Genomic DNA, 7235 nt, shown 5'->3' on the forward strand with positions numbered 1-7235 from the left:
CATGTTGGCCAGGCTGGTCTGGAACTCCTGACCTCAAGTGATCCACCTGCCTCAGCCTCCCAAAGTGCTGGGATTACAAGCACGAGTCACCGCGCCCAGCCCATTCCTTTTATTTCTTTGAACCCAGTAACCATCCCCAACTCCCCACCAGCCCCCACGACCCTTTCTAGCCTCTGGTAACCATCCTACTCCCTATCTCAATGAGTTCAACTGTTTTGATTTTTAGATCCCAAACATAAGTAAAAACATGCAATGTTTGTCTTTCTGTGCCTGGCTTATTTCACTTAACAGAACGATCTCCAGTTCCATCCATGTGGTTGCAAATGACTAGATCTCATTCTTTTTTATGGCTGAATAATACTCCATTGTGTATATGTACCATATTTTCCTTATCCATTTATCTGTTGATGGACACTTAGTTTTCTTACAAATCATGACTATTGTAAACAGTGCTGCAACAAACACAGGAGTGCAGATATCTCTTAGATATACTGTTTTTCTTTCTTATGGGTAAGTACCCAGAAGTACGATTGCTGGATGGTATAGTACCTCTATTTTTAGTTTTTTTGAGGAACTTTCTAACTGTTCTCTACAGTGATTGTACTAATTTACATTCCCACCAACAATGTACAAGTTTTCCCTTTTCTCCACATCCTATACAACATTTTTTTTTTAATTTTATTTTTTTATTTTTCTGTCGTTTGGATATAAGACATTTTAACTGGGGTGATATGATATGTGTTTGTAGTGTTGGTTTGCATTTCTCTCATGATCAATGATGTTGGGCACCTTTCCATATGCCTGGTTGCCATTTGTATGTCTTCTTTTGAGAAATATTTATTAAAATCTTTTGACTAGTTTTTGATTGGGGTCTTAGACTTTTTCTCTACAGTTTTTGAGCTTTTTATATATTCCAGTTATTAATTCATTTTCAGAGGGGTAGTTTGCAGATATTTTCTCACATTTTATGAATTGTCTGTAAACTTTTTTGATTGTGTCCTTTGTTGTACAGAAGCTTTTTAACTTGCTGTGATCTCATTTTTTTCCATGTTTTATTTGGGTACCTGAGTTCATGGCGTATTACTCAAAAATGTTTTGTCCTAAGTGATGTCCTAGAGAGTTTCCCTGAAGTATTCTTATAGCAGCTTTATAGTTTGATGTATTAGATTTAAGTCTGTAGTTCATTTTGATTTTATTTTTTGTGGGAACTTAAGTTTAGCCTGCTGGGGTAGGTGTTTCTCCTCTGGCTAGGGCTGGTTTAAATGCTCCCTCTGTGGATGGTTTCAGCTGAGTTTGATTTGTTTTTTCTTTGTGCTCTAACAGGACAGCAATGAGTTCAATGCCTCACACTTGCTGTGTTCTTCATCCTCCAGTGCCTAGAGGTGCTATGTGCACCACACTGCCACTTCTGGGGAAATGAGGAAGGGGTAACATCAATGATTCAAGACTGTTTTCTTTTTCTTTTTCTTTTTTTTTTTTTTAACTTCACTGCCTCTTTCAGTGATACAAAAATAAAACCAGGTAATATTTAAGCTCACTTAATTTTTAGTTCGTATTAAGTTGTTTTTTGTGAGTAGATAGTTGTGAAATTGCTGTTGCAGGGGAGATGGAGCCTTCTATCCCAACATCTTGCTCAGCCTTTCCTCCCATTCTAATTACTTTTTTGGCAAGATTCTTTTACAGGTAGTATATTAATCTGTTTTCATACTGCTATGAAGAACTGCCTGAGACTGGGTAATTGATAAAGAAAAGAGGTTTAATTGACTCACAGTTACGCATGGCTGGGAAGGCCTCAGGAAACTTAAAATCATATCTGTCTTTTATGATTATTTGTATTTCTGTGGTATCAGTTGAAATGCCTCCTGTCTCATTTCTGATTACATATTTGAGTGTTCTCTCTTTTTATCTTAATCTATGTAAACATTTGCCAATTTTATTTATCTTTTCAAGGAACCACTCGTAGTTTCATTGATTTTTCTATTTTTTTTTTTTGAGACTTTATTTTGCTTATTTCTGCTCTAATATGTATTTTTTTCTTTCCTTCTGCTGACATTGGGCTTAGTTTATTCTCTTTTCCCTAGTTCCTTGAGTTGTACAGTTAAGGCATTTGGAAGTATGTATTTTGTAAATTTTTGACAGAATTTAGCAATGAAAATATTTGTGCCTGGAATATTTGCATGAAAAATGATATTTTGTGTATTTGATTTTCTTCAGTTAAGTAAGACTATTCAGATTTTTGCACATACACTTGAAGTTTGCATTTGTCACAGATAACTTTATAGCTTTAACATTTCACTTAAGGTAAAGATATTTAAAGGTTTAGCTATATTGTGAGATATAATTTCTAATTTCCTGTGTAACAAAAGGCAAGTTCTTGCAAATTTTTCATCTGTAGATGTTGAGCTAAATGTCCTTAATCCCTATGACCTGTATTTGAGTTATACCACCCCACTTACACTATGGAGCATCTGTAGTGTCAGCTTATATACTTATCTCTCTGGCTTTGAGTTTTTATTATATTTATAGCATCATGTGTTTCTACTTTTCTTCTCCAGTGTGACATTTGCTCTAATTTTTTTTAAAAATTTTATCCAGTGTGACTTTTTAATAGAAGGGTACTCAAGCAGTTTAAATTAATTCACCATGATATTGAAACTGAAAGTCCTAGATCAAAGTATAACAAAAGCCTTTTCAGAATCTATGAGAGAATTGTATGGGTTTTCTCTTTTTATCTGATTATGTAGTATCATATAGCTGAAATGTGCTAATGTTAAGACATCTTTGAATTACGCATACAAACCCTATTTGGTTACAATTTATCACTTAACACAATGATTGACTCTCTTTTCAAATATATTATTAATAATGTATTCCTATGCTTACATAAAATTGAGCTATATTTTTTTCATATTCAATTTTTCCAATACTCTCTACAGTGTTAGAGTGAAGTCAGAATATTTACCCGACTTTTTAAAATAGGAGCTATATTGAGATATAATTCATGTATTACATCATTCACTTAAAGTTATAACTTGTTTTTAGTATATTCACAGAATTATTAAACCATCACCACAAACAATTTTAGAACATTTTTATTACTCCAAAGAAAAGCCATATACCCATTTGCAGTCATTCCTAAGATGTCTGATCCTGCCTTGCCTCCCTCAGACCCTAACAAGAGCCAATCTGCTTTCTTTGTCTACAAATTTGCATATTCTAGACACGTCATATGAATAGAATAAATTTTTCATATTTTGTTTTTTACCTCATTCACTTAGTATAATGTTTTCCAGATGCATCTGTGTTGTACCATTATCAGTTTTACCATTATTCCATCGTAGTGCCAAAATATTCCATTCATTGTCCAGATATACCATACTTTATTATCTCTTCATTACTTGAGCACTTCTGGTGATTTTACTCTTTGGTTATTATAACAAGTACTACTAAAACATTCATGTGCACATGAATGTTTTGTGTGAAAATATGTTTTGTTTCTCTTGGGCTCTAAATTCGCCAAAGTATTGCCAACACTCGCTATTATATTTCTGACTCTTTTATTATAGCCATAGTAATGGGTGCAAAGTGGTGTCTCATTGTGCTTTTCATTTACAGTACCCTCATGGATAATGATGCTTATTGGCATTGGTGTATGATAACTTTTTAAATCTTTTGACTGTATTTTAATGAGGTAATTTGTCTTCTTATTATTGAGTCTTAGAAGTATTAATTATACATGTATGTATATTTATATACATACATACACACAAATATATATCCCTTAACGGATTTATAAATGGTAAACATTTTCTCCCATTTCCAGGTTTTATTTTCTTAATGATATCCTTTGAGAAATAACAGTTTTTATTTTTCATATAAATTTATCTGTTTTTTTCTATCACTTGTACTTTTGATATCATGTCAAATAAACCATTATCTAAATCAAGATCACAAATGTTTAAACCATTTTTTTCTCGAAAAGTTTTTCCTTATGAGTTTTCCTTTATGCATTTTAGCTCTCGTATTTAGGTTTTTTATCTGTTTAAATTTAATTTTTGTGAATTCTATGAGATAGAGGTTTAATATAGTTAACTTACGTGTGGATATTTAGATATTCCAATCTATTTATTTAACATATCTATTATTTCTTGATTGAATTGTCTTGGCGCCATTTTCAAAAACTAACTGACCATGAATGTGAGGGTTTATTTCTAGACTTTTAATCATTTTAAATTGATTTATATGTCTACTGTCATTCCACTACCACACTGTCTTAATTGCTGTAGCTTTGTAATAGGTTTTGTAATTAAGAACTCTTGAGTCCTCCACATTGTTCTTTTTCAACATTGTTTTGGGTACTCTTGGTCTCTTGCATTTCTATAAGAACTTAAAAAAAATTATTATTCATAATTATTTTGTTCTTTTGATCTTATAAATAAAATTGCTTTTTTAAATTTTATTTTCATACTGTTCACTTGAAGTGTATACAAATAGAATGGATTTTTGCATATGAATCTTGTATCCTACAACTGTGGTGAACTCATCTTCTGGCTCTCATATCTTTTGTTTTAATAGGCTATCTTTAGGGCAATATTAGGGATACAAAAAAATTTCACAGAAAGTATAGTTTCCATAGTCTGCTTCTCTCCTGCATGCACAGAATTTCTCCTGTTATTAACATTTGGTATTAGTGTAGTGTATTTTTTGAACCACACCATCAATGTACTAGCTTTGATACATAATTGTTAATGAAAGTCACTAGTTTACATTAGAATTTAAACTTTGTATCTCATAGCAGTTTTTGTGTGTGAATTTCTTAAGGTATTTAGGTACAAGATTATGTCATCTACAAATAGAGAGTTTTATTTATTTCCAATCTACATGTGTATTAGTCTGTTTTCACACTGCTATAAAGGACTGCCTGAGACTGGGTAATTAATAAATGCAAGAGGTTTAATTGACTCACAGTTCAGCATGGCTGGGGAGTCCTCAGGAAACTTACAACCATGGCAGAAGGCAAAGGGGAAGCAAGGCAGCGTCCTCACAAGGTGGCAGGAAGGAAAAATACGGAGTGAAGGGGGAAGAGCCCCTTATAAAACTATCAGATCTTGTGAGAACTCACTAACTGTCATGAGAACAGCACAGGAGAAACTGCCCCCATGATTCAATTATCTCCACCTGGTCTCTCCCTTGACAAGTGAGGATTATGGCAATCATGGGGACTACAATTCAAGATGAGATTTAGGTAGGGACACAAAGCATAACCATATCAGGTGGAGCTTTGTAATTCTATCAAATAATTTATAATCTTTGATTCCCTCTTTTAATGAAGTGAGCAGCCATTCATGATACTGCCTAAATTCATTATTTTATCAAGGTTTTTATATTGTTGATATTCTATTATGTTTATTCTTCATACATTTATAAACTGGCATGATATTTAGAAAAACAAACTTCTCATCATTTACTTCCCTCATCAGACAGGTTGGTAGATTTGGCTGCTAAAGAAACAATGATCCCTTTATAGATTCAGACACTCTATTAGATACACAGCAAAGCAAGATCAGCAACGTTGTCCCCTTCTCACAGCCCACATGCCATGAAACAAACGGGGCCAGGTGATAACACAAGTGATGTAACATTTTGCTGCTAGGAAATCAATTTCATGCTGCAGTGAATGAGCTTTATAACCTACAACTGTACCCTAATTAGGGGAACACTGTAGCAGAACATGGAATGTGATGTGAAACCAGTTTCTTTGAATTGGATGGGGGAGAATTCAGAAATGGCCTGTGGACGCTCCTTAGAAGATTATCTTCTCATGTTCCAGGAGTATCACAGGATATGCCATCGCAACTTAGACCTGAAGCAATTTAGACCTGCCTACATGACCTATGTAGATGCATGCACTGTCTTCAGGGTGCTAGAATAGAGCAATTCTCCTAAGACACTGAAGCATAATTAATACAGTAAAAGTAGGGTACATTCTTAAATATTTCTTTTCATTTTTCGGTTTTTATAATAATGTGTTACTTCCCTACTATCTTCCCAATGTCATAAATGATGAAATTCCATGAAATTGATTTAAACATATTTGTTATGTTTGAATCCACTATAGTTATTATCCTTGCTGATGCTCAAATTCTCTCATCTTTGGCCAGTGGAATCCCATTCAAGTTGGATCCTGAGTCCTTTGGTGTTATTCTACTAGTCTTTGCTAGCTTTTTTTTATTTCTGATATAAGATGTATTAGATTCAGGTAGTACATTTCCTGCCCCTAACTTCAAATAAGTTATTTATTAAAGCATCTCTGGTTTCTTTCAGTTTAACTGTTATTTAGAGACTACTAGTTGGATGCTAGGCATGCTCATTTCTACTGTAAATCATCATTTTGTTTCTAGATCTCTTCAGTAAAAAGTTCCAGTAAAAAGGTATTTTTTAAGACACAATATTTCAAGATTTCAGAGTGATATTTCCAAATCAATGACAACAGCTTTTATACTTAAATCTCAAGAATATTATCTTTGTACCTTCTTTCTTCCATACCTTAAACATTGACTTTCAAAAATATCAATGAATAACTCATTTTCTTCATCCTCTAATATACCCCAAACCAGAACTAAGACAAAAAATATAATTTTATTGCAGTAGTAGGTACACTGAGGCACTCAGAATACAGAAGTTGCTGACATTTGGCCTCTGAGTGGAAAGATTGTCCATGGGGCTGGGATGGGAAGACAGGCCTGTAGGTGACTAAATTTTCTGCTGTCACCCTGTGATTGTGTTACTAAAATTTGTTCCCCTCACACCAGAAAACCTGGTGGACTTTTCTGCAAATATTTGGACTGCACTGCAACTTTGAGACCTGTTCTCTTTGACTGTAGTACAAGCTCCAACCTGTTTGAATTTCTGATATATTGACTGTACGTCCCCAACAGATAAAGTGAGGTGAACAGTGTGAGCATGACAGTAAGAACCAAGCTTTGAGTTGGAAACAAGAGCCAGCATTTTCATTGGCTCAAAAATTATATATAATTTTAAATAATTTAAAATTGTTTAGTTATTTTAGTTATTTGGTTACATCATGTTTTTAAGATAACATTAAAAACTTTTCCAAGTCCAGTGTTGCTCTGAGCAAAAGCAAGAGCTAAACCTCAGAGGAAGGATGTGCAGTTATACTAGGATCCACAGAATTTCTCTGCCTAAGAGATGTTATGATCTTAAACTCAAGGCAT

Source organism: Mandrillus leucophaeus, unplaced genomic scaffold (assembly GCF_000951045.1).
Source record: "Mandrillus leucophaeus isolate KB7577 unplaced genomic scaffold, Mleu.le_1.0 Scaffold422, whole genome shotgun sequence".
NCBI lineage: Eukaryota > Metazoa > Chordata > Mammalia > Primates > Cercopithecidae > Mandrillus > Mandrillus leucophaeus.